This window comes from Balaenoptera borealis, assembly GCF_965194805.1.
Source record: "Balaenoptera borealis genome assembly, chromosome: 13".
Lineage (NCBI taxonomy): Eukaryota > Metazoa > Chordata > Mammalia > Artiodactyla > Balaenopteridae > Balaenoptera > Balaenoptera borealis.
The window spans coordinates 30914405-30941912 of NC_138870.1; positions in this window are offsets into that span (position 1 = coordinate 30914405).

Sequence of the window (27508 nt, forward strand, 5' to 3'; positions counted from 1 at the left end):
AGTGTGGCAATGAGAGCGGACCTTATTTGGGAGGGGACTCCCTGTTGCCGATCTTGAAAACGCAAAGATGGGACATTCGTTTACTGGGGCTGTTGCAGAGGGGAGGCGCCCAGTGGTTGGGCCACCCTGCTTGAAAATCAAAGCACCTTCTAGTCCTAAACTGCTTGAGTGCTGCAATCGCCGGGTTTGGGGTCTGGGGCAACCCAGGTCTTCGTCCGAGATTTCCGGAGAGTGCTATATCTTGGGAGCACGTCTGGGGACTGGCTTCTCTGCTTCCACTTTTGCTGGCGTGGCCAAAGGAACCTCCGCGTAGGCCCGGTAGCCACCAAGCAGTCAGTATTTCTCCCGATACCAGCCCAACTGCGTTTCTCCACACCCTCGCTAGAGGACATGATAGTGACCAGGGGTAGGTTGAGAAACGGGAGCCACTGCTGCTGCAAAGAAAATCAGAAGTGATCAGTCCCTGCTGCTGTACCCAGTCTCCTGCCAGAATTTCCCTCTCTCGTGTCTCTCCCAGTTTCTGGCTGAAGACCTTTAAGCTACTTGACATCCAAAACACAGCCTTGGCCCATCACCTCCATGAGTCCCTAGAGAAGGGACACTGGCTGCAAAAGCAATTCCTGGAGCGGACGGCTGCAGCACATGAGGAAGTCTCTTCACCGTTTCCAGTGAAAACAGGAGAACCCGAAAGTAATTGCAGTCAGGATCCTCTCCATCTCTACCTTCCACCACAGAGAAAACATTTCTTGCAGTCTGTCACTTCGGAGGCTTTAATGGAAATACCGTTCAAGGTTTGGAAAAAAATACTCTAATATAAATTGGTTGAAAACCCGCCCACCTTGGCAAGCCCTCTTGGACCCCATTTATACTGCGTGTTTCGACCACACTGAACTCTAGCCCTGTGATACGTTTATCTAGATTAGAACAAGGCCAAATACTTAGGCAGAGTGATCAGGAGACCTAGAACCGCGTTCTGTATACCAAGACTAGACTCACATCAACCCAGTCTCCTGGGACACCATCTCCTCAGCTCTCCAGTCTCAATAGCACTTCAACACCCCTCTTGGTTCTTCCGGTCTTCCCATAAATATGGCCCCACCCTGTCCCCTAGTACTCAGCAGCTCAGGATGGGATGTGTCTGAGGGGACCGATATAGATGTCTGCATGACAGCACAGAGGTGCCTGGGTTTGAAGGTGCGGTTCAAGAGTGGCCCTCTTCCTCCAACTGCTCCATTTACCATTTGCCAACAAAAACGCACTTGTCTTTGGCTAAGAGGCCAATCGGGAAAGGGTCTGAATGGAAGCATCCTGTAGCCCAAAGGGGAAGGCTACATTTATAACGATCAGAAGCATCCTGCACACTTGTCCAGGGATGACCTTTCACTTGTCCTCAGCATTGAGCACTGTGGGTCCCTGAAGGTGTCCCAGGTCACTGGTATTACTTACAGCTGGGAACGCGCTCAGGTGTATGTGGTGGGCAGGCCCCACAGGGACATGTGGCAGCCAGGGGAGGTTGTGTGTACACCATGCCTCCTGTACAGATGCCCGATTTCAGTGAACATGCTGCACTGCCCTCCCAGGGAACAGAGGACAGGTTAGAGGAAATACAGAAGATCTGGTCAGACCTTCTCCCTCAGACAACCAGAGAGATTGGTGTCTGGTGGAGAACTGTCAGGGAAGTTTCTCTGAGGGCAGCACGTTGGCATAGTTACCCTGCCATGGCAACTGTGAGAAGGCCTGTGAGGGCATCATTACCCAGTGAGGTCATATAAGGAACCTGTGACTTGAGGGGCAGGCTTTAGGAGGAGGAGCAGTTTTGTGGAGGAGAGCAGGGGGGAGGCAGGGGAACTCTTCATGGCCCCTCACACCTGGGCCTACCCGCCCATGCCCTAGACTAGTAGACAACCCATGCGGGGCGTTCCGCTGGGCTGGCACAGCCCCAGGGGCCCAGGAGGGCAAGAGAGACCCACATTCTGAGATTGGCTTGAGAGGCAAGATTAACGTAAGAGACAGCTAGGTTGTATGGCACTGACCCAAAGAGGCAGAGATTTGTGTGGACTGGGGAATCAGGGAAGGCTCCTTGGCAGTGGGCCTGAAGGACAAGTGAGATTTGGACCCATGGGGAAGAGAGGGAAGACATTCCAGTTTAGGAAGAATAAAAGCAAAGGCACACTCTCCTCGACCTTGTCCTGCCCCAAATATAAATTCATAGACCACTCCCATTTTCACAACTGAGGACTGAAGAAAACCAAGAGGTTAAGGGGCCTACCCAGTGTTACACAGGTGGTGGAGAGGTGTTCTGCTCAATGGTTAGGTTCATGTTGGGGCTCCGCATTTACAGCTGATAGGAATGTGAGGACAAGCTCATGCCATTTCAAACATTTCCAAGTGGTACTGAGAGAGATGTTGAAGGTGCAAAATGAGGGTGCTGAATGACCTCACAAAGTGGGAATGGTGGGCCCATTTTGATATGAAATTCAAAACAAGTTCATGACCAAAGGAAATAATACAAAATGACAACATAATCATTACACTCCCCTCTCCCTTAGAAGTAAAAATCAGTATATCCCTCTCTCTCTCCAGCATGAAAGGATGAGATAAAGGCTCAGCAGCAGCCCCCGTGAAACACATGGTCAACACTGTGAAGAGGTGTTACTAAGACGATTTGGTCCGACGCAGAGATGGAAAGAGACAACTCTGCCCTTAGCCTGATCAGGCCCACAGGAAGGAACCATATTGGGGGAAGCCTTTGAGAGTGTGGCAATGAGAGGGAACCTTATTTGGGAGGGGACTCCCTGTTGCCGATCTTGAAAACGCAAAGATGGGACATTCGTTTACTGGGGCTGTTGCAGAGGGGATGCGCCCAGAGGTTGGGCAACCCTGCTTGAGAATCAAAGAACCTTCTAGTCCTAAACTGCTTGAGTGCTGCAATCGCCGGATTTGGGGTCTGGGGCAACCCAGGTCTTCGTCCGAGATTTCCGGAGAGCACTTTCTCTTAGGAGCACGTCTGGGGACTGGCTTCTCTGCTTCCACTTTTGCTGGCGTGGCCAAAGGAACCTCCGCGTAGGCCCGGTAGCCACCAAGCAGTCAGTATGTCTCCCGATACCAGCCCAACTGCGTTTCTCCACACCCTCGCTAGAGGACATGGTAGTGACCAGGGGTAGGTTGAGAAACGGGAGCCACTGCTGCTGCAAAGAAAATCAGAAGTGATCAGTCCCTGCTGCTGTACCCAGTCTCCTGCCAGAATTTCCCTCTCTCGTGTCTCTCCCAGTTTCTGGCTGAAGACCTTTAATCTACTTGACATCCAAAACACAGCCTTGGCCCATCACCTCTATGAGTCCCTAGAGAAGGGACACTGGCTGCAAAAGCAATTCCTGGAGCGGACGGCTGCAGCACATGAGGAAGTCTCTTCACCGTTTCCAGTGAAAAGAGGAGAACCCGAAAGTAATTGCAGTCAGGATCCTCTCCATCTCTCCCTTCCACAACAAAGAAAACATTTCTTGCAGTCTGTCACTTCTGAGGCTTTAATGGAAATAGCGTTAGAGGTTTGGGAAGAAATAATCTAATATAAATTGGTTAAAAACCCGCCCGCCTTGGCAACCCCTCTTGGACCCCATTTATACTGCGTGTTTCGACCACACTGAACTCTAGCCCTGTGATACTTTTATCTAGATTAGAATAAGGCCAAATACTTAGGCAGAGTGATCAGGAGACCTAGAACCACGTTCTGTATACCAAGACTAGACTCACAGCAACCCAGTCTCCTGGGACACCGTCTCCTCAACTCTCCAGTCTCAATAGCACTTCAACACCCCTCTTGGTTCTTCCGGTCTTCCCATAAATATGGCCCCACCCTTTCCCCTAGTACTCAGCAGCGCAGGATGGGATGTGTCTGAGGGGACCGATATAGATGTCTGCATGACAGCACAGAGGTGCCTGGGTTTGAAGGTGCGGTTCAAGAGTGGCCCTCTTCCTCCAAATGCTCCATTTACCATTTGCCAACAAAAATGCACTTGTCATTGGCTAAGAGGCCGATCGGGAAAGGGTCTGAATGGAAGCATCCTGTAGCCCAAAGGGGAAGGCTACATTTATAAAGATCAGAAGCATCCTGCACACTTGTCCAGGGATGACCTTTCACTTGTCCTCAGCATTGAGCACTGTGGGTCCCTGAAGGTGTCCCAGGTCACTGGTATTATTTACAGCTGGGAATTCGCTCAGGTGTATGTGGTGGGCAGGCCCCACAGGGACATGTGGCAGCCAGGGGAGGTTGTGTGTACACCATGCCTCCTGTACAGATGCCCCATTTCAGTGAACATGCTGCACTGCCCTCTCAGGGAACAGAGGACAGGTTAGAGGAAATACAGAAGATCTGGTCAGACATCCTCTCTCAGACAACCAAAGAGATTGGTATCTGGTGGAGAACTGTCAGGGAAGTTTCTCTGAGGGCAGCACGTTGGCATAGTTACCCTGCCATGGCAACTGTGAGAAGGCCTGTGAGGGCATCATTACCCAGTGAGGTCATATAAGGAACCTGTGACTTGAGGGGCAGGCTTCAGGAGGAGGGGCAGTTTTGTGGAGGAGAGCAGGGGGAAGGCAGAGGTACTCTTCATGGCCCTTCACACCTGGGCCTCCCCGCCCATGCCCTAGTCTAGTAGACAACCCATGCGGGGCGTTCCACTGGGCTGGCACAGCCCCAGGGGCCCAGGAGGGCAAGAGAGACCCACATTCTGAGATTGGCTTGAGAGGCAAGATTAACGTAAGAGACAGCTAGTTTGTATGGCACTGACCCAAAGAGGCAGAGATTTGTGTGGACTGGGGAATCAGGGAAGGCTCCTTGGCAGTGGGCCTGAAGGACAAGTGAGATTTAGACCCATGGGGAAGAGAGGGAAGACATTCCAGTTTAGGAAGAATAAAAGCAAAGACACACTCTCCTCGACCTTGTCCTGCCCCAAATATAAATTCATAGACCACTCCCATTTTCACAACTGAGGACTGAAGAAAACCAAGAGGTTAAGGGGCCTACCCAGTGTTACACAGGTGGTGGAGAGGTGTTCTGCTCAATGGTTAGGTTCATGTTGGGGCTCCGCATTTACAGCTGATAGGAATGTGAGGACAAGCTCATGCCATTTCAAACATTTCCAAGTGATACTGAGAGAGATGTTGAAGGTGCAAAATGAGGGTGCTGACTAACCTCACAAAGTGGGAATGGTGGGCCCATTTTGATATGAAATTCAAAACAAGTTCATGACCAAAGGAAATAATACAAAATGACAACATAATCATTACACTCCCCTCTCCCTTAGAAGTAAAAATCAGTATACCCCTCTCTCTCTCCAGCATGAAAGGATGAGATAAAGGCTCAGCAGCAGCCCCCTTGAAACACATGGTCAACACTGTGAAGAGGTGTTACTAAGACGATTTGGTCCGACGCCGAGATGGAAAGAGACAACTCTGCCCTTAGCCTGATCAGGCCCACAGGAAGGAACCATATTGGGGGAAGCCTTTGAGAGTGTGGCAATGAGAGCGGACCTTATTTGGGAGGGGACTCCCTGTTTCCGATCTTGAAAACGCAAAGATGGGACATTCGTTTACTGGGGCTGTTGCAGAGTGGATGCGCCCAGAGGTTGGGCCACCCTGCTTGAGAATCAAAGCACCTTCTAGTCCTAAACTGCTTGAGTGCTGCAATCGCCGGATTTGGGGTCTGGGGCAACCCAGGTCTTCGTCCGAGATTTCCGGAGAGCGCTTTCTCTTGGGAGCACGTCTGGGGACTGGCTTCTCTGCTTCCACTTTTGCTGGCGTGGCCAAAGGAACCTCCGCGTAGGCCCGGTAGCCACCAAGCAGTCAGTATGTCTCCCGATACCAGCCCAACTGCGTTTCTCCACACCCTCGCTAGAGGACATGGTAGTGACCAGGGGTAGGTTGAGAAACGGGAGCCACTGCTGCTGCAAAGAAAATCAGAAGTGATCAGTCCCTGCTGCTGTACCCAGTCTCCTGCCAGAATTTCCCTCTCTCGTGTCTCTCCCAGTTTCTGGCTGAAGACCTTTAATCTACTTGACATCCAAAACACAGCCTTGGCCCATCACCTCTATGAGTCCCTAGAGAAGGGACACTGGCTGCAAAAGCAATTCCTGGAGCGGACGGCTGCAGCACATGAGGAAGTCTCTTCACCGTTTCCAGTGAAAAGAGGAGAACCCGAAAGTAATTGCAGTCAGGATCCTCTCCATCTCTCCCTTCCACCACAGAGAAAACATTTCTTGCAGTCTGTCACTTCTGAGGCTTTAATGGAAATAGCGTTCAAGGTTTGGGAAAAAATAATCTAATATAAATTGGTTAAAAACCCGCCCGCCTTGGCAACCCCTCTTGGACCCCATTTATACTGCGTGTTTCGACCACACTGAACTCTAGCCCTGTGATACTTTTATCTAGATTAGAACAAGGCCAAATACTTAGGCAGAGTGGTCAGGAGACCTAGAACCACGTTCTGTATACCAAGACTAGACTCACATCAACCCAGTCTCCTGGGACACCATCTCCTCAACTCTCCAGTCTCAATAGCACTTCAACACCCCTCTTGGTTCTTCCGGTCTTCCCATAAATATGGCCCCACCCTGTCCCCTAGTACTCAGCAGCGCATGATGGGATGTGTCTGAGGGGACCGATATAGATGTCTGCATGACAGCACAGAGGTGCCTGGGTTTGAAGGTGCGGTTCAAGAGTGGCCCTCTTCCTCCAACTGCTCCATTTACCATTTGCCAACAAAAACGCACTTGTCTTTGGCTAAGAGGCCAATCGGGAAAGGGTCTGAATGGAAGCATCCTGTAGCCCAAAGGGGAAGGCTACATTTATAACGATCAGAAGCATCCTGCACACTTGTCCAGGGATGACCTTTCACTTGTCCTCAGCATTGAGCACTGTGGGTCCCTGAAGGTGTCCCAGGTCACTGGTATTACTTACAGCTGGGAACGCGCTCAGGTGTATGTGGTGGGCAGGCCCCACAGGGACATGTGGCAGCCAGGGGAGGTTGTGTGTACACCATGCCTCCTGTACAGATGCCCGATTTCAGTGAACATGCTGCACTGCCCTCCCAGGGAACAGAGGACAGGTTAGAGGAAATACAGAAGATCTGGTCAGACCTTCTCCCTCAGACAACCAGAGAGATTGGTGTCTGGTGGAGAACTGTCAGGGAAGTTTCTCTGAGGGCAGCACGTTGGCATAGTTACCCTGCCATGGCAACTGTGAGAAGGCCTGTGAGGGCATCATTACCCAGTGAGGTCATATAAGGAACCTGTGACTTGAGGGGCAGGCTTTAGGAGGAGGGGCAGTTTTGTGGAGGAGAGCAGGGGGGAGGCAGGGGAACTCTTCATGGCCTCTCACACCTGGGCCTACCGGCCCATGCCCTAGACTAGTAGACAACCCATGCGGGGCGTTCCGCTGGGCTGGCACAGCCCCAGGGGCCCAGGAGGGCAAGAGAGACCCACATTCTGAGATTGGCTTGAGAGGCAAGATTAACGTAAGAGACAGCTAGGTTGTATGGCACTGACCCAAAGAGGCAGAGATTTGTGTGGACTGGGGAATCAGGGAAGGCTCCTTGGCAGTGGGCCTGAAGGACAAGTGAGATTTGGACCCATGGGGAAGAGAGGGAAGACATTCCAGTTTAGGAAGAATAAAAGCAAAGGCACACTCTCCTCGACCTTGTCCTGCCCCAAATATAAATTCATAGACCACTCCCATTTTCACAACTGAGGACTGAAGAAAACCAAGAGGTTAAGGGGCCTACCCAGTGTTACACAGGTGGTGGAGAGGTGTTCTGCTCAATGGTTAGGTTCATGTTGGGGCTCCGCATTTACAGCTGATAGGAATGTGAGTACAAGCTCATGCCATTTCAAACATTTCCAAGTGATACTGAGAGAGATGTTGAAGGTGCAAAATGAGGGTGCTGAATGACCTCACAAAGTGGGAATGGTGGGCCCATTTTGATATGAAATTCAAAACAAGTTCATGACCAAAGGAAATAATACAAAATGACAACATAATCATTACACTCCCCTCTCCCTTAGAAGTAAAAATCAGTATATCCCTCTCTCTCTCCAGCATGAAAGGATGAGATAAAGGCTCAGCAGCAGCCCCCGTGAAACACATGGTCAACACTGTGAAGAGGTGTTACTAAGACGATTTGGTCCGACGCAGAGATGGAAAGAGACAACTCTGCCCTTAGCCTGATCAGGCCCACAGGAAGGAACCATATTGGGGGAAGCCTTTGAGAGTGTGGCAATGAGAGGGAACCTTATTTGGGAGGGGACTCGCTGTTGCCGATCTTGAAAACGCAAAGATGGGACATTCGTTTACTGGGGCTGTTGCAGAGGGGATGCGCCCAGAGGTTGGGCAACCCTGCTTGAGAATCAAAGCACCTTCTAGTCCTAAACTGCTTGAGTGCTGCAATCGCCGGATTTGGGGTCTGGGGCAACCCAGGTCTTCGTCCGAGATTTCCGGAGAGCACTTTCTCTTAGGAGCACGTCTGGGGACTGGCTTCTCTGCTTCCACTTTTGCTGGCGTGGCCAAAGGAACCTCCGCGTAGGCCCGGTAGCCACCAAGCAGTCAGCGTGTCTCCCGATACCACCCCAACTGCGTTTCTCCACACCCTCGCTAGAGGACATGGTAGTGACCAGGGGTAGGTTGAGAAACGGGAGCCACTGCTGCTGCAAAGAAAATCAGAAGTGATCAGTCCCTGCTGCTGTACCCAGTCTCCTGCCAGAATTTCCCTCTCTCGTGTCTCTCCCAGTTTCTGGCTGAAGACCTTTAATCTACTTGAGATCCAAAACACAGCCTTGGCCCATCACCTCTATGAGTCCCTAGAGAAGGGACACTGGCTGCAAAAGCAATTCCTGGAGCGGACGGCTGCAGCACATGAGGAAGTCTCTTCACCGTTTCCAGTGAAAAGAGGAGAACCCGAAAGTAATTGCAGTCAGGATCCTCTCCATCTCTCCCTTCCACAACAAAGAAAACATTTCTTGCAGTCTGTCACTTCTGAGGCTTTAATGGAAATAGCGTTAGAGGTTTGGGAAGAAATAATCTAATATAAATTGGTTAAAAACCCGCCCGCCTTGGCAACCCCTCTTGGACCCCATTTATACTGCGTGTTTCGACCACACTGAACTCTAGCCCTGTGATACTTTTATCTAGATTAGAACAAGGCCAAATACTTAGGCAGAGTGATCAGGAGACCTAGAACCACGTTCTGTATACCAAGACTAGACTCACAGCAACCCAGTCTCCTGGGACACCGTCTCCTCAACTCTCCAGTCTCAATAGCACTTCAACACCCCTCTTGGTTCTTCCGGTCTTCCCATAAATATGGCCCCACCCTTTCCCCTAGTACTCAGCAGCGCAGGATGGGATGTGTCTGAGGGGACCGATATAGATGTCTGCATGACAGCACAGAGGTGCCTGGGTTTGAAGGTGCGGTTCAAGAGTGGCCCTCTTCCTCCAAATGCTCCATTTACCATTTGCCAACAAAAATGCACTTGTCATTGGCTAAGAGGCCAATCGGGAAAGGGTCTGAATGGAAGCATCCTGTAGCCCAAAGGGGAAGGCTACATTTATAAAGATCAGAAGCATCCTGCACACTTGTCCAGGGATGACCTTTCACTTGTCCTCAGCATTGAGCACTGTGGGTCCCTGAAGGTGTCCCAGGTCACTGGTATTATTTACAGCTGGGAATTCGCTCAGGTGTATGTGGTGGGCAGGCCGCACAGGGACATGTGGCAGCCAGGGGAGGTTGTGTGTACACCATGCCTCCTGTACAGATGCCCCATTTCAGTGAACATGCTGCACTGCCCTCTCAGGGAACAGAGGACAGGTTAGAGGAAATACAGAAGATCTGGTCAGACATCCTCTCTCAGACAACCAAAGAGATTGGTATCTGGTGGAGAACTGTCAGGGAAGTTTCTCTGAGGGCAGCACGTTGGCATAGTTACCCTGCCATGGCAACTGTGAGAAGGCCTGTGAGGGCATCATTACCCAGTGAGGTCATATAAGGAACCTGTGACTTGAGGGGCAGGCTTCAGGAGGAGGGGCAGTTTTGTGGAGGAGAGCAGGGGGAAGGCAGAGATACTCTTCATGGCCCTTCACACCTGGGCCTCCCCGCCCATGCCCTAGTCTAGTAGACAACCCATGCGGGGCGTTCCACTGGGCTGGCACAGCCCCAGGGGCCCAGGAGGGCAAGAGAGACCCACATTCTGAGATTGGCTTGAGAGGCAAGATTAACGTAAGAGACAGCTAGTTTGTATGGCACTGACCCAAAGAGGCAGAGATTTGTGTGGACTGGGGAATCAGGGAAGGCTCCTTGGCAGTGGGCCTGAAGGACAAGTGAGATTTAGACCCATGGGGAAGAGAGGGAAGACATTCCAGTTTAGGAAGAATAAAAGCAAAGACACACTCTCCTCGACCTTGTCCTGCCCCAAATATAAATTCATAGACCACTCCCATTTTCACAACTGAGGACTGAAGAAAACCAAGAGGTTAAGGGGCCTACCCAGTGTTACACAGGTGGTGGAGAGGTGTTCTGCTCAATGGTTAGGTTCATGTTGGGGCTCCGCATTTACAGCTGATAGGAATGTGAGGACAAGCTCATGCCATTTCAAACATTTCCAAGTGATACTGAGAGAGATGTTGAAGGTGCAAAATGAGGGTGCTGACTGACCTCACAAAGTGGGAATGGTGGGCCCATTTTGATATGAAATTCAAAACAAGTTCATGACCAAAGGAAATAATACAAAATGACAACATAATCATTACACTCCCCTCTCCCTTAGAAGTAAAAATCAGTATACCCCTCTCTCTCTCCAGCATGAAAGGATGAGATAAAGGCTCAGCAGCAGCCCCCTTGAAACACATGGTCAACACTGTGAAGAGGTGTTACTAAGACGATTTGGTCCGACGCCGAGATGGAAAGAGACAACTCTGCCCTTAGCCTGATCAGGCCCACAGGAAGGAACCATATTGGGGGAAGCCTTTGAGAGTGTGGCAATGAGAGCGGACCTTATTTGGGAGGGGACTCCCTGTTTCCGATCTTGAAAACGCAAAGATGGGACATTCGTTTACTGGGGCTGTTGCAGAGTGGATGCGCCCAGAGGTTGGGCCACCCTGCTTGAGAATCAAAGCACCTTCTAGTCCTAAACTGCTTGAGTGCTGCAATCGCCGGATTTGGGGTCTGGGGCAACCCAGGTCTTCGTCCGAGATTTCCGGAGAGCGCTTTCTCTTGGGAGCACGTCTGGGGACTGGCTTCTCTGCTTCCACTTTTGCTGGCGTGGCCAAAGGAACCTCCGCGTAGGCCCGGTAGCCACCAAGCAGTCAGTATGTCTCCCGATACCAGCCCAACTGCGTTTCTCCACACCCTCGCTAGAGGACATGGTAGTGACCAGGGGTAGGTTGAGAAACGGGAGCCACTGCTGCTGCAAAGAAAATCAGAAGTGATCAGTCCCTGCTGCTGTACCCAGTCTCCTGCCAGAATTTCCCTCTCTCGTGTCTCTCCCAGTTTCTGGCTGAAGACCTTTAATCTACTTGACATCCAAAACACAGCCTTGGCCCATCACCTCTATGAGTCCCTAGAGAAGGGACACTGGCTGCAAAAGCAATTCCTGGAGCGGACGGCTGCAGCACATGAGGAAGTCTCTTCACCGTTTCCAGTGAAAAGAGGAGAACCCGAAAGTAATTGCAGTCAGGATCCTCTCCATCTCTCCCTTCCACCACAGAGAAAACATTTCTTGCAGTCTGTCACTTCTGAGGCTTTAATGGAAATAGCGTTCAAGGTTTGGGAAAAAATAATCTAATATAAATTGGTTAAAAACCCGCCCGCCTTGGCAACCCCTCTTGGACCCCATTTATACTGCGTGTTTCGACCACACTGAACTCTAGCCCTGTGATACTTTTATCTAGATTAGAACAAGGCCAAATACTTAGGCAGAGTGGTCAGGAGACCTAGAACCACGTTCTGTATACCAAGACTAGACTCACATCAACCCAGTCTCCTGGGACACCATCTCCTCAACTCTCCAGTCTCAATAGCACTTCAACACCCCTCTTGGTTCTTCCGGTCTTCCCATAAATATGGCCCCACCCTGTCCCCTAGTACTCAGCAGCGCATGATGGGATGTGTCTGAGGGGACCGATATAGATGTCTGCATGACAGCACAGAGGTGCCTGGGTTTGAAGGTGCGGTTCAAGAGTGGCCCTCTTCCTCCAAATGCTCCATTTAGCATTTGCCAACAAAAATGCACTTGTCTTTGGCCAAGAGGCTATTCGGGAAAGGGTCTGAATGGAAGCATCCTGTAGCCCAAAGGGGAAGGCTACATTTATAAAGATCAGAAGCATCCTGCACACTTGTCCAGGGATGACCTTTCACTTGTCCTCAGCATTGAGCACTGTGGGTCCCTGAAGGTGTCCCAGGTCACTGGTATTACTTACAGCTGGGAATTCGCTCAGGTGTATGTGGTGGGCAGGCCGCACAGGGACATGTGGCAGCCAGGGGAGGTTGTGTGTACACCATGCCTCCTGTACAGATGCCCCATTTCAGTGAACATGCTGCATTGCCCTCTCAGGGAACAGAGGACAGGTTAGAGGAAATACAGAAGATCTGGTCAGACATCCTCTCTCAGACAACCAAAGAGATTGGTATCTGGTGGAGAACTGTCAGGGAAGTTTCTCTGAGGGCAGCACGTTGGCATAGTTACCCTGCCATGGCAACTGTGAGAAGGCCTGTGAGGGCATCATTACCCAGTGAGGTCATATAAGGAACCTGTGACTTGAGGGGCAGGCTTCAGGAGGAGGGGCAGTTTTGTGGAGGAGAGCAGGGGGGAGGCAGAGGTACTCTTCATGGCCCCTCACACCTGGGCCTCCCCGCCCATGCCCTAGTCTAGTAGACAACCCATGCGGGGCGTTCCACTGGGCTGGCACAGCCCCAGGGGCCCAGGAGGGCAAGAGAGACCCACATTCTGAGATTGGCTTGAGAGGCAAGATTAACGTAAGAGACAGCTAGGTTGTATGGCACTGACCCAAAGAGGCAGAGATTTGTGTGGACTGGGGAATCAGGGAAGGCTCCTTGGCAGTGGGCCTGAAGGACAAGTGAGATTTAGACCCATGGGGAAGAGAGGGAAGACATTCCAGTTTAGGAAGAATAAAAGCAAAGACACACTCTCCTCGACCTTGTCCTGCCCCAAATATAAATTCATAGACCACTCCCATTTTCACAACTGAGGACTGAAGAAAACCAAGAGGTTAAGGGGCCTACCCAGTGTTACACAGGTGGTGGAGAGGTGTTCTGCTCAATGGTTAGGTTCATGTTGGGGCTCCGCATTTACAGCTGATAGGAATGTGAGGACAAGCTCATGCCATTTCAAACATTTCCAAGTGATACTGAGAGAGATGTTGAAGGTGCAAAATGAGGGTGCTGACTGACCTCACAAAGTGGGAATGGTGGGCCCATTTTGATATGAAATTCAAAACCAGTTCATGACCAAAGGAAATAATACAAAATGACAACATAATCATTACACTCCCCTCTCCCTTAGAAGTAAAAATCAGTATACCCCTCTCTCTCTCCAGCATGAAAGGATGAGATAAAGGCTCAGCAGCAGCCCCCTTGAAACACATGGTCAACACTGTGAAGAGGTGTTACTAAGACGATTTGGTCCGACGCCGAGATGGAAAGAGACAACTCTGCCCTTAGCCTGATCAGGCCCACAGGAAGGAACCATATTGGGGGAAGCCTTTGAGAGTGTGGCAATGAGAGCGGACCTTATTTGGGAGGGGACTCCCTGTTGCCGATCTTGAAAACGCAAAGATGGGACATTCGTTTACTGGGGCTGTTGCAGAGTGGATGCGCCCAGAGGTTGGGCCACCCTGCTTGAGAATCAAAGCACCTTCTAGTCCTAAACTGCTTGAGTGCTGCAATCGCCGGATTTGGGGTCTGGGGCAACCCAGGTCTTCGTCCGAGATTTCCGGAGAGCGCTTTCTCTTGGGAGCACGTCTGGGGACTGGCTTCTCTGCTTCCACTTTTGCTGGCGTGGCCAAAGGAACCTCCGCGTAGGCCCGGTAGCCACCAAGCAGTCAGTATGTCTCCCGATACCAGCCCAACTGCGTTTCTCCACACCCTCGCTAGAGGACATGGTAGTGACCAGGGGTAGGTTGAGAAACGGGAGCCACTGCTGCTGCAAAGAAAATCAGAAGTGATCAGTCCCTGCTGCTGTACCCAGTCTCCTGCCAGAATTTCCCTCTCTCGTGTCTCTCCCAGTTTCTGGCTGAAGACCTTTAATCTACTTGACATCCAAAACACAGCCTTGGCCCATCACCTCTATGAGTCCCTAGAGAAGGGACACTGGCTGCAAAAGCAATTCCTGGAGCGGACGGCTGCAGCACATGAGGAAGTCTCTTCACCGTTTCCAGTGAAAAGAGGAGAACCCGAAAGTAATTGCAGTCAGGATCCTCTCCATCTCTCCCTTCCACCACAGAGAAAACATTTCTTGCAGTCTGTCACTTCTGAGGCTTTAATGGAAATAGCGTTCAAGGTTTGGGAAAAAATAATCTAATATAAATTGGTTAAAAACCCGCCCGCCTTGGCAACCCCTCTTGGACCCCATTTATACTGCGTGTTTCGACCACACTGAACTCTAGCCCTGTGATACTTTTATCTAGATTAGAACAAGGCCAAATACTTAGGCAGAGTGGTCAGGAGACCTAGAACCACGTTCTGTATACCAAGACTAGACTCACATCAACCCAGTCTCCTGGGACACCATCTCCTCAACTCTCCAGTCTCAATAGCACTTCAACACCCCTCTTGGTTCTTCCGGTCTTCCCATAAATATGGCCCCACCCTGTCCCCTAGTACTCAGCAGCGCATGATGGGATGTGTCTGAGGGGACCGATATAGATGTCTGCATGACAGCACAGAGGTGCCTGGGTTTGAAGGTGCGGTTCAAGAGTGGCCCTCTTCCTCCAAATGCTCCATTTAGCATTTGCCAACAAAAATGCACTTGTCTTTGGCCAAGAGGCTATTCGGGAAAGGGTCTGAATGGAAGCATCCTGTAGCCCAAAGGGGAAGGCTACATTTATAAAGATCAGAAGCATCCTGCACACTTGTCCAGGGATGACCTTTCACTTGTCCTCAGCATTGAGCACTGTGGGTCCCTGAAGGTGTCCCAGGTCACTGGTATTACTTACAGCTGGGAATTCGCTCAGGTGTATGTGGTGGGCAGGCCGCACAGGGACATGTGGCAGCCAGGGGAGGTTGTGTGTACACCATGCCTCCTGTACAGATGCCCCATTTCAGTGAACATGCTGCATTGCCCTCTCAGGGAACAGAGGACAGGTTAGAGGAAATACAGAAGATCTGGTCAGACATCCTCTCTCAGACAACCAAAGAGATTGGTATCTGGTGGAGAACTGTCAGGGAAGTTTCTCTGAGGGCAGCACGTTGGCATAGTTACCCTGCCATGGCAACTGTGAGAAGGCCTGTGAGGGCATCATTACCCAGTGAGGTCATATAAGGAACCTGTGACTTGAGGGGCAGGCTTCAGGAGGAGGGGCAGTTTTGTGGAGGAGAGCAGGGGGGAGGCAGAGGTACTCTTCATGGCCTCTCACACCTGGGCCTCCCCGCCCATGCCCTAGTCTAGTAGACAACCCATGCGGGGCGTTCCACTGGGCTGGCACAGCCCCAGGGGCCCAGGAGGGCAAGAGAGACCCACATTCTGAGATTGGCTTGAGAGGCAAGATTAACGTAAGAGACAGCTAGGTTGTATGGCACTGACCCAAAGAGGCAGAGATTTGTGTGGACTGGGGAATCAGGGAAGGCTCCTTGGCAGTGGGCCTGAAGGACAAGTGAGATTTAGACCCATGGGGAAGAGAGGGAAGACATTCCAGTTTAGGAAGAATAAAAGCAAAGACACACTCTCCTCGACCTTGTCCTGCCCCAAATATAAATTCATAGACCACTCCCATTTTCACAACTGAGGACTGAAGAAAACCAAGAGGTTAAGGGGCCTACCCAGTGTTACACAGGTGGTGGAGAGGTGTTCTGCTCAATGGTTAGGTTCATGTTGGGGCTCCGCATTTACAGCTGATAGGAATGTGAGGACAAGCTCATGCCATTTCAAACATTTCCAAGTGATACTGAGAGAGATGTTGAAGGTGCAAAATGAGGGTGCTGACTGACCTCACAAAGTGGGAATGGTGGGCCCATTTTGATATGAAATTCAAAACCAGTTCATGACCAAAGGAAATAATACAAAATGACAACATAATCATTACACTCCCCTCTCCCTTAGAAGTAAAAATCAGTATACCCCTCTCTCTCTCCAGCATGAAAGGATGAGATAAAGGCTCAGCAGCAGCCCCCTTGAAACACATGGTCAACACTGTGAAGAGGTGTTACTAAGACGATTTGGTCCGACGCCGAGATGGAAAGAGACAACTCTGCCCTTAGCCTGATCAGGCCCACAGGAAGGAACCATATTGGGGGAAGCCTTTGAGAGTGTGGCAATGAGAGCGGACCTTATTTGGGAGGGGACTCCCTGTTGCCGATCTTGAAAACGCAAAGATGGGACATTCGTTTACTGGGGCTGTTGCAGAGTGGATGCGCCCAGAGGTTGGGCCACCCTGCTTGAGAATCAAAGCACCTTCTAGTCCTAAACTGCTTGAGTGCTGCAATCGCCGGATTTGGGGTCTGGGGCAACCCAGGTCTTCGTCCGAGATTTCCGGAGAGTGCTTTCTCTTGGGAGCACGTCTGGGGACTGGCTTCTCTGCTTCCACTTTTGCTGGCGTGGCCAAAGGAACCTCCGCGTAGGCCCGGTAGCCACCAAGCAGTCAGTATGTCTCCCGATACCAGCCCAACTGCGTTTCTCCACACCCTCGCTAGAGGACATGGTAGTGACCAGGGGTAGGTTGAGAAACGGGAGCCACTGCTGCTGCAAAGAAAATCAGAAGTGATCAGTCCCTGCTGCTGTACCCAGTCTCCTGCCAGAATTTCCCTCTCTCGTGTCTCTCCCAGTTTCTGGCTGAAGACCTTTAATCTACTTGACATCCAAAACACAGCCTTGGCCCATCACCTCTATGAGTCCCTAGAGAAGGGACACTGGCTGCAAAAGCAATTCCTGGAGCGGACGGCTGCAGCACATGAGGAAGTCTCTTCACCGTTTCCAGTGAAAAGAGGAGAACCCGAAAGTAATTGCAGTCAGGATCCTCTCCATCTCTCCCTTCCACCACAGAGAAAACATTTCTTGCAGTCTGTCACTTCTGAGGCTTTAATGGAAATAGCGTTCAAGGTTTGGGAAAAAATAATCTAATATAAATTGGTTAAAAACCCGCCCGCCTTGGCAACCCCTCTTGGACCCCATTTATACTGCGTGTTTCGACCACACTGAACTCTAGCCCTGTGATACTTTTATCTAGATTAGAACAAGGCCAAATACTTAGGCAGAGTGATCAGGAGACCTAGAACCGCGTTCTGTATACCAAGACTAGACTCACATCAACCCAGTCTCCTGGGACACCATCTCCTCAACTCTCTAGTCTCAATAGCACTTCAACACCCCTCTTGGTTCTTCCGGTCTTCCCATAAATATGGCCCCACCCTGTCCCCTAGTACTCAGCAGCGCATGATGGGATGTGTCTGAGGGGGCCGATATAGATGTCTGCATGACAGCACAGAGGTGCCTGGGTTTGAAGGTGCGGTTCAAGAGTGGCCCTCTTCCTCCAAATGCTCCATTTAGCATTTGCCAACAAAAATGCACTTGTCTTTGGCCAAGAGGCTATTCGGGAAAGGGTCTGAATGGAAGCATCCTGTAGCCCAAAGGGGAAGGCTACATTTATAAAGATCAGAAGCATCCTGCACACTTGTCCAGGGATGACCTTTCACTTGTCCTCAGCATTGAGCACTGTGGGTCCCTGAAGGTGTCCCAGGTCACTGGTATTACTTACAGCTGGGAATTCGCTCAGGTGTATGTGGTGGGCAGGCCGCACAGGGACATGTGGCAGCCAGGGGAGGTTGTGTGTACACCATGCCTCCTGTACAGATGCCCCATTTCAGTGAACATGCTGCACTGCCCTCTCAGGGAACAGAGGACAGGTTAGAGGAAATACAGAAGATCTGGTCAGACATCCTCTCTCAGACAACCAAAGAGATTGGTATCTGGTGGAGAACTGTCAGGGAAGTTTCTCTGAGGGCAGCACGTTGGCATAGTTACCCTGCCATGGCAACTGTGAGAAGGCCTGTGAGGGCATCATTACCCAGTGAGGTCATATAAGGAACCTGTGACTTGAGGGGCAGGCTTCAGGAGGAGGGGCAGTTTTGTGGAGGAGAGCAGGGGGGAGGCAGAGGTACTCTTCATGGCCCCTCACACCTGGGCCTCCCCGCCCATGCCCTAGTCTAGTAGACAACCCATGCGGGGCGTTCCACTGGGCTGGCACAGCCCCAGGGGCCCAGGAGGGCAAGAGAGACCCACATTCTGAGATTGGCTTGAGAGGCAAGATTAACGTAAGAGACAGCTAGGTTGTATGGCACTGACCCAAAGAGGCAGAGATTTGTGTGGACTGGGGAATCAGGGAAGGCTCCTTGGCAGTGGGCCTGAAGGACAAGTGAGATTTAGACCCATGGGGAAGAGAGGGAAGACATTCCAGTTTAGGAAGAATAAAAGCAAAGACACACTCTCCTCGACCTTGTCCTGCCCCAAATATAAATTCATAGACCACTCCCATTTTCACAACTGAGGACTGAAGAAAACCAAGAGGTTAAGGGGCCTACCCAGTGTTACACAGGTGGTGGAGAGGTGTTCTGCTCAATGGTTAGGTTCATGTTGCGGCTCCGCATTTACAGCTGATAGGAATGTGAGGACCAGCTCATGCCATTTCAAACATTTCCAAGTGATACTGAGAGAGATGTTGAAGGTGCAAAATGAGGGTGCTGAATGACCTCACAAAGTGGGAATGGTGGGCCCATTTTGATATGAAATTCAAAACAAGTTCATGACCAAAGGAAATAATACAAAATGACAACATAATCATTACACTCCCCTCTCCCTTAGAAGTAAAAATCAGTATACCCCTCTCTCTCTCCAGCATGAAAGGATGAGATAAAGGCTCAGCAGCAGCCCCCGTGAAACACATGGTCAACACTGTGAAGAGGTGTTACTAAGACGATTTGCTCCGACGCCGAGATGGAAAGAGACAACTCTGCCCTTAGCCTGATCAGGCCCACAGGAAGGAACCATATTGGGGGAAGCCTTTGAGAGTGTGGCAATGAGAGCGGACCTTATTTGGGAGGGGACTCCCTGTTGCCGATCTTGAAAACGCAAAGATGGGACATTCGTTTACTGGGGCTGTTGCAGAGTGGATGCGCCCAGAGGTTGGGCCACCCTGCTTGAGAATCAAAGCACCTTCTAGTCCTAAACTGCTTGAGTGCTGCAATCGCCGGATTTGGGGTCTGGGGCAACCCAGGTCTTCGTCCGAGATTTCCGGAGAGCGCTTTCTCTAGGGAGCACGTCTGGGGACTGGCTTCTCTGCTTCCACTTTTGCTGGCGTGGCCAAAGGAACCTCCGCGTAGGCCCGGTAGCCACCAAGCAGTCAGTATGTCTCCCGATACCAGCCCAACTGCGTTTCTCCACACCCTCGCTAGAGGACATGGTAGTGACCAGGGGTAGGTTGAGAAACGGGAGCCACTGCTGTTGCAAAGAAAATCAGAAGTGATCAGTCCCTGCTGCTGTACCCAGTCTCCTGCCAGAATTTCCCTCTCTCGTGTCTCTCCCAGTTTCTGGCTGAAGACCTTTAATCTACTTGACATCCAAAACACAGCCTTGGCCCATCACCTCTATGAGTCCCTAGAGAAGGGACACTGGCTGCAAAAGCAATTCCTGGAGCGGACGGCTGCAGCACATGAGGAAGTCTCTTCACCGTTTCCAGTGAAAACAGGAGAACCCGAAAGTAATTGCAGTCATGATCCTCTCCATCTCTCCCTTCCACCACAGAGAAAACATTTCTTACAGTCTGTCACTTCTGAGGCTTTAATGGAAATAGCGTTAAAGGTTTGGGAAAAAATAATCTAATATAAATTGGTTAAAAACCCGCCCGCCTTGGCAACCCCTCTTGGACCCCATTTATACTGCGTGTTTCGACCACACTGAACTCTAGCCCTGTGATACTTTTATCTAGATTAGAACAAGGCCAAATACTTAGGCAGAGTGATCAGGAGACCTAGAACCGCGTTCTGTATACCAAGACTAGACTCACATCAACCCAGTCTCCTGGGACACCATCTCCTCAACTCTCTAGTCTCAATAGCACTTCAACACCCCTCTTGGTTCTTCCGGTCTTCCCATAAATATGGCCCCACCCTGTCCCCTAGTACTCAGCAGCGCATGATGGGATGTGTCTGAGAGGACCGATATAGATGTCTGCATGACAGCACAGAGGTGCCTGGGTTTGAAGGTGCGGTTCAAGAGTGGCCCTCTTCCTCCAAATGCTCCATTTACCATTTGCCAACAAAAATGCACTTGTCTTTGGCCAAGAGGCTATTCGGGAAAGGGTCTGAATGGAAGCATCCTGTAGCCCAAAGGGGAAGGCTACATTTATAAAGATCAGAAGCATCCTGCACACTTGTCCAGGGATGACCTTTCACTTGTCCTCAGCATTGAGCACTGTGGGTCCCTGAAGGTGTCCCAGGTCACTGGTATTACTTACAGCTGGGAATTCGCTCAGGTGTATGTGGTGGGCAGGCCGCACAGGGACATGTGGCAGCCAGGGGAGGTTGTGTGTACACCATGCCTCCTGTACAGATGCCCGATTTCAGTGAACATGCTGCACTGCCCTCCCAGGGAACAGAGGACAGGTTAGAGGAAATACAGAAGATCTGGTCAGACATCCTCTCTCAGACAACCAAAGAGATTGGTATCTGGTGGAGAACTGTCAGGGAAGTTTCTCTGAGGGCAGCACGTTGGCATAGTTACCCTGCCATGGCAACTGTGAGAAGGCCTGTGAGGGCATCATTACCCAGTGAGGTCATATAAGGAACCTGTGACTTGAGGGGCAGGCTTCAGGAGGAGAGGCAGTTTTGTGGAGGAGAGCAGGGGGGAGGCAGAGGTACTCTTCATGGCCCCTCACACCTGGGCCTCCCCGCCCATGCCCTAGTCTAGTAGACAACCCATGCGGGGCGTTCCACTGGGCTGGCACAGCCCCAGGGGCCCAGGAGGGCAAGAGAGACCCACATTCTGAGATTGGCTTGAGAGGCAAGATTAACGTAAGAGACAGCTAGGTTGTATGGCACTGACCCAAAGAGGCAGAGATTTGTGTGGACTGGGGAATCAGGGGAGGCTCCTTGGCAGTGGGCCTGAAGGACAAGTGAGATTTAGACCCATGGGGAAGAGAGGGAAGACATTCCAGTTTAGGAAGAATAAAAGCAAAGACACACTCTCCTCGACCTTGTCCTGCCGCAAATATAAATTCATAGACCACTCACATTTTCACAACTGAGGACTGAAGAAAACCAAGAGGTTAAGGGGCCTACCCAGTGTTACACAGGTGGTGGAGAGGTGTTCTGCTCAATGGTTAGGTTCATGTTGGGGCTCCGCATTTACAGCTGATAGGAATGTGAGGACCAGCTCATGCCATTTCAAACATTTCCAAGTGATACTGAGAGAGATGTTGAAGGTGCAAAATGAGGGTGCTGAATGACCTCACAAAGTGGGAATGGTGGGCCCATTTTGATATGAAATTCAAAACAAGTTCATGACCAAAGGAAATAATACAAAATGACAACATAATCATTACACTCCCCTCTCCCTTAGAAGTAAAAATCAGTATACCCCTCTCTCTCTCCAGCATGAAAGGATGAGATAAAGGCTCAGCAGCAGCCCCCGTGAAACACATGGTCAACACTGTGAAGAGGTGTTACTAAGACGATTTGCTCCGACGCAGAGATGGAAAGAGACAACTCTGCCCTTAGCCTGATCAGGCCCACAGGAAGGAACCATATTGGGGGAAGCCTTTGAGAGTGTGGCAATGAGAGGGGACCTTATTTGGGAGGGGACTCCCTGTTGCCGCTCTTGAAAACGCAAAGATGGGACATTCGTTTACTGGGGCTGTTGCAGAGGGGATGCGCCCAGAGGTTGGGCCACCCTGCTTGAGAATCAAAGCACCTTCTAGTCCTAAACTGCTTGAGTGCTGCAATCGCCGGGTTTGGGGTCTGGGGCAACCCAGGTCTTCGTCCGAGATTTCCGGAGAGCGCTTTCTCTTGGGAGCACGTCTGGGGACTGGCTTCTCTGCTTCCACTTTTGCTGGCGTGGCCAAAGGAACCTCCGCGTAGGCCCGGTAGCCACCAAGCAGTCAGCATGTCTCCCGATACCAGCCCAACTGCGTTTCTCCACACCCTCGCTAGAGGACATGGTAGTGACCAGGGGTAGGTTGAGAAACGGGAGCCACTGCTGCTGCAAAGAAAATCAGAAGTGATCAGTCCCTGCTGCTGTACCCAGTCTCCTGCCAGAATTTCCCTCTCTCGTGTCTCTCCCAGTTTCTGGCTGAAGACCTTTAATCTACTTGACATCCAAAACACAGCCTTGGCCCATCACCTCTATGAGTCCCTAGAGAAGGGACACTGGCTGCAAAAGCAATTCCTGGAGCGGACGGCTGCAGCACATGAGGAAGTCTCTTCACCGTTTCCAGTGAAAAGAGGAGAACCCGAAAGTAATTGCAGTCAGGATCCTCTCCATCTCTCCCTTCCACCACAGAGAAAACATTTCTTGCAGTCTGTCACTTCTGAGGCTTTAATGGAAATAGCGTTCAAGGTTTGGGAAAAAATAATCTAATATAAATTGGTTAAAAACCCGCCCGCCTTGGCAACCCCTCTTGGACCCCATTTATACTGCGTGTTTCGACCACACTGAACTCTAGCCCTGTGATACTTTTATCTAGATTAGAACAAGGCCAAATACTTAGGCAGAGTGATCAGGAGACCTAGAACCGCGTTCTGTATACCAAGACTAGACTCACATCAACCCAGTCTCCTGGGACACCATTTCCTCAACTCTCTAGTCTCAATAGCACTTCAACACCCCTCTTGGTTCTTCCGGTCTTCCCATAAATATGGCCCCACCCTGTCCCCTAGTACTCAGCAGCGCATGATGGGATGTGTCTGAGGGGACCGATATAGATGTCTGCATGACAGCACAGAGGTGCCTGGGTTTGAAGGTGCGGTTCAAGAGTGGCCCTCTTCCTCCAAATGCTCCATTTAGCATTTGCCAACAAAAATGCACTTGTCTTTGGCCAAGAGGCTATTCGGGAAAGGGTCTGAATGGAAGCATCCTGTAGCCCAAAGGGGAAGGCTACATTTATAAAGATCAGAAGCATCCTGCACACTTGTCCAGGGATGACCTTTCACTTGTCCTCAGCATTGAGCACTGTGGGTCCCTGAAGGTGTCCCAGGTCACTGGTATTACTTACAGCTGGGAATTCGCTCAGGTGTATGTGGTGGGCAGGCCGCACAGGGACATGTGGCAGCCAGGGGAGGTTGTGTGTACACCATGCCTCCTGTACAGATGCCCCATTTCAGTGAACATGCTGCACAGCCCTCTCAGGGAACAGAGGACAGGTTAGAGGAAATACAGAAGATCTGGTCAGACATCCTCTCTCAGACAACCAAAGAGATTGGTATCTGGTGGAGAACTGTCAGGGAAGTTTCTCTGAGGGCAGCACGTTGGCATAGTTACCCTGCCATGGCAACTGTGAGAAGGCCTGTGAGGGCATCATTACCCAGTGAGGTCATATAAAGAACCTGTGACTTGAGGGGCAGGCTTCAGGAGGAGGGGCAGTTTTGTGGAGGAGAGCAGGGGGGAGGCAGAGGTACTCTTCATGGCCCCTCACACCTGGGCCTCCCCGCCCATGCCCTAGTCTAGTAGACAACCCATGCGGGGCGTTCCACTGGGCTGGCACAGCCCCAGGGGCCCAGGAGGGCAAGAGAGACCCACATTCTGAGATTGGCTTGAGAGGCAAGATTAACGTAAGAGACAGCTAGGTTGTATGGCACTGACCCAAAGAGGCAGAGATTTGTGTGGACTGGGGAATCAGGGAAGGCTCCTTGGCAGTGGGCCTGAAGGACAAGTGAGATTTAGACCCATGGGGAAGAGAGGGAAGACATTCCAGTTTAGGAAGAATAAAAGCAAAGACACACTCTCCTCGACCTTGTCCTGCCGCAAATATAAATTCATAGACCACTCACATTTTCACAACTGAGGACTGAAGAAAACCAAGAGGTTAAGGGGCCTACCCAGTGTTACACAGGTGGTGGAGAGGTGTTCTGCTCAATGGTTAGGTTCATGTTGGGGCTCCGCATTTACAGCTGATAGGAATGTGAGGACCAGCTCATGCCATTTCAAACATTTCCAAGTGATACTGAGAGAGATGTTGAAGGTGCAAAATGAGGGTGCTGAATGACCTCACAAAGTGGGAATGGTGGGCCCATTTTGATATGAAATTCAAAACAAGTTCATGACCAAAGGAAATAATACAAAATGACAACATAATCATTACACTCCCCTCTCCCTTAGAAGTAAAAATCAGTATACCCCTCTCTCTCTCCAGCATGAAAGGATGAGATAAAGGCTCAGCAGCAGCCCCCGTGAAACACATGGTCAACACTGTGAAGAGGTGTTACTAAGACGATTTGCTCCGACGCAGAGATGGAAAGAGACAACTCTGCCCTTAGCCTGATCAGGCCCACAGGAAGGAACCATATTGGGGGAAGCCTTTGAGAGTGTGGCAATGAGAGGGGACCTTATTTGGGAGGGGACTCCCTGTTGCCGATCTTGAAAACGCAAAGATGGGACATTCGTTTACTGGGGCTGTTGCAGAGGGGATGCGCCCAGAGGTTGGGCCACCCTGCTTGAGAATCAAAGCACCTTCTAGTCCTAAACTGCTTGAGTGCTGCAATCGCCGGATTTGGGGTCTGGGGCAACCCAGGTCTTCGTCCGAGATTTCCGGAGAGCGCTTTCTCTTGGGAGCACGTCTGGGGACTGGCTTCTCTGCTTCCACTTTTGCTGGCGTGGCCAAAGGAACCTCCGCGTAGGCCCGGTAGCCACCAAGCAGTCAGCATGTCTCCCGATACCAGCCCAACTGCGTTTCTCCACACCCTCGCTAGAGGACATGGTAGTGACCAGGGGTAGGTTGAGAAACGGGAGCCACTGCTGCTGCAAAGAAAATCAGAAGTGATCAGTCCCTGCTGCTGTACCCAGTCTCCTGCCAGAATTTCCCTCTCTCGTGTCTCTCCCAGTTTCTGGCTGAAGACCTTTAATCTACTTGACATCCAAAACCCAGCCTTGGCCCATCACCTCTACGAGTCCCTAGAGAAGGGACACTGGCTGCAAAAGCAATTCCTGGAGCGGACGGCTGCAGCACATGAGGAAGTCTCTTCACCGTTTCCAGTGAAAACAGGAGAACCCGAAAGTAATTGCAGTCAGGATCCTCTCCATCTCTCCCTTCCACAACAAAGAAAACATTTCTTGCAGTCTGTCACTTCTGAGGCTTTAATGGAAATAGCGTTCAAGGTTTGGGAAAAAATAATCTAATATAAATTGGTTAAAAACCCGCCCGCCTTGGCAACCCCTCTTGGACCCCATTTATACTGCGTGTTTCGACCACACTGAACTCTAGCCCTGTGATACTTTTATCTAGATTAGAACAAGGCCAAATACTTAGGCAGAGTGATCAGGAGACCTAGAACCACGTTCTGTATACCAAGACTAGACTCACATCAACCCAGTCTCCTGGGACACCATCTCCTCAACTCTCTAGTCTCAATAGCACTTCAACACCCCTCTTGGTTCTTCCGGTCTTCCCATAAATATGGCCCCACCCTGTCCCCTAGTACTCAGCAGCGCAGGATGGGATGTGTCTGAGGGGACCGATATAGATGTCTGCATGACAGCACAGAGGTGCCTGGGTTTGAAGGTGCGGTTCAAGAGTGGCCCTCTTCCTCCAAATGCTCCATTTACCATTTGCCAACAAAAATGCACTTGTCTTTGTCTAAGAGGCCAATCGGGAAAGGGTCCGAATGGAAGCATCCTGTAGCCCAAAGGGGAAGGCTACATTTATAAAGATCAGAAGCATCCTGCACACTTGTCCAGGGATGACCTTTCACTTGTCCTCAGCATTGAGCACTGTGGGTCCCTGAAGGTGTCCCAGGTCACTGGTATTACTTACAGCTGGGAATTCGCTCAGGTGTATGTGGTGGGCAGGCCGCACAGGGACATGTGGCAGCCAGGGGAGGTTGTGTGTACACCATGCCTCCTGTACAGATGCCCCATTTCAGTGAACATGCTGCATTGCCCTCTCAGGGAACAGAGGACAGGTTAGAGGAAATACAGAAGATCTGGTCAGACATCCTCTCTCAGACAACCAAAGAGATTGGTATCTGGTGGAGAACTGTCAGGGAAGTTTCTCTGAGGGCAGCACGTTGGCATAGTTACCCTGCCATGGCAACTGTGAGAAGGCCTGTGAGGGCATCATTACCCAGTGAGGTCATATAAGGAACCTGTGACTTGAGGGGCAGGCTTCAGGAGGAGGGGCAGTTTTGTGGAGGAGAGCAGGGGGGAGGCAGAGGTACTCTTCATGGCCCCTCACACCTGGGCCTCCCCGCCCATGCCCTAGTCTAGTAGACAACCCATGCGGGGCGTTCCACTGGGCTGGCACAGCCCCAGGGGCCCAGGAGGGCAAGAGAGACCCACATTCTGAGATTGGCTTGAGAGGCAAGATTAACGTAAGAGACAGCTAGGTTGTATGGCACTGACCCAAAGAGGCAGAGATTTGTGTGGACTGGGGAATCAGGGAAGGCTCCTTGGCAGTGGGCCTGAAGGACAAGTGAGATTTAGACCCATGGGGAAGAGAGGGAAGACATTCCAGTTTAGGAAGAATAAAAGCAAAGACACACTCTCCTCGACCTTGTCCTGCCCCAAATATAAATTCATAGACCACTCCCATTTTCACAACTGAGGACTGAAGAAAACCAAGAGGTTAAGGGGCCTACCCAGTGTTACACAGGTGGTGGAGAGGTGTTCTGCTCAATGGTTAGGTTCATGTTGGGGCTCCGCATTTACAGCTGATAGGAATGTGAGGACAAGCTCATGCCATTTCAAACATTTCCAAGTGATACTGAGAGAGATGTTGAAGGTGCAAAATGAGGGTGCTGACTGACCTCACAAAGTGGGAATGGTGGGCCCATTTTGATATGAAATTCAAAACCAGTTCATGACCAAAGGAAATAATACAAAATGACAACATAATCATTACACTCCCCTCTCCCTTAGAAGTAAAAATCAGTATACCCCTCTCTCTCTCCAGCATGAAAGGATGAGATAAAGGCTCAGCAGCAGCCCCCTTGAAACACATGGTCAACACTGTGAAGAGGTGTTACTAAGACGATTTGGTCCGACGCCGAGATGGAAAGAGACAACTCTGCCCTTAGCCTGATCAGGCCCAC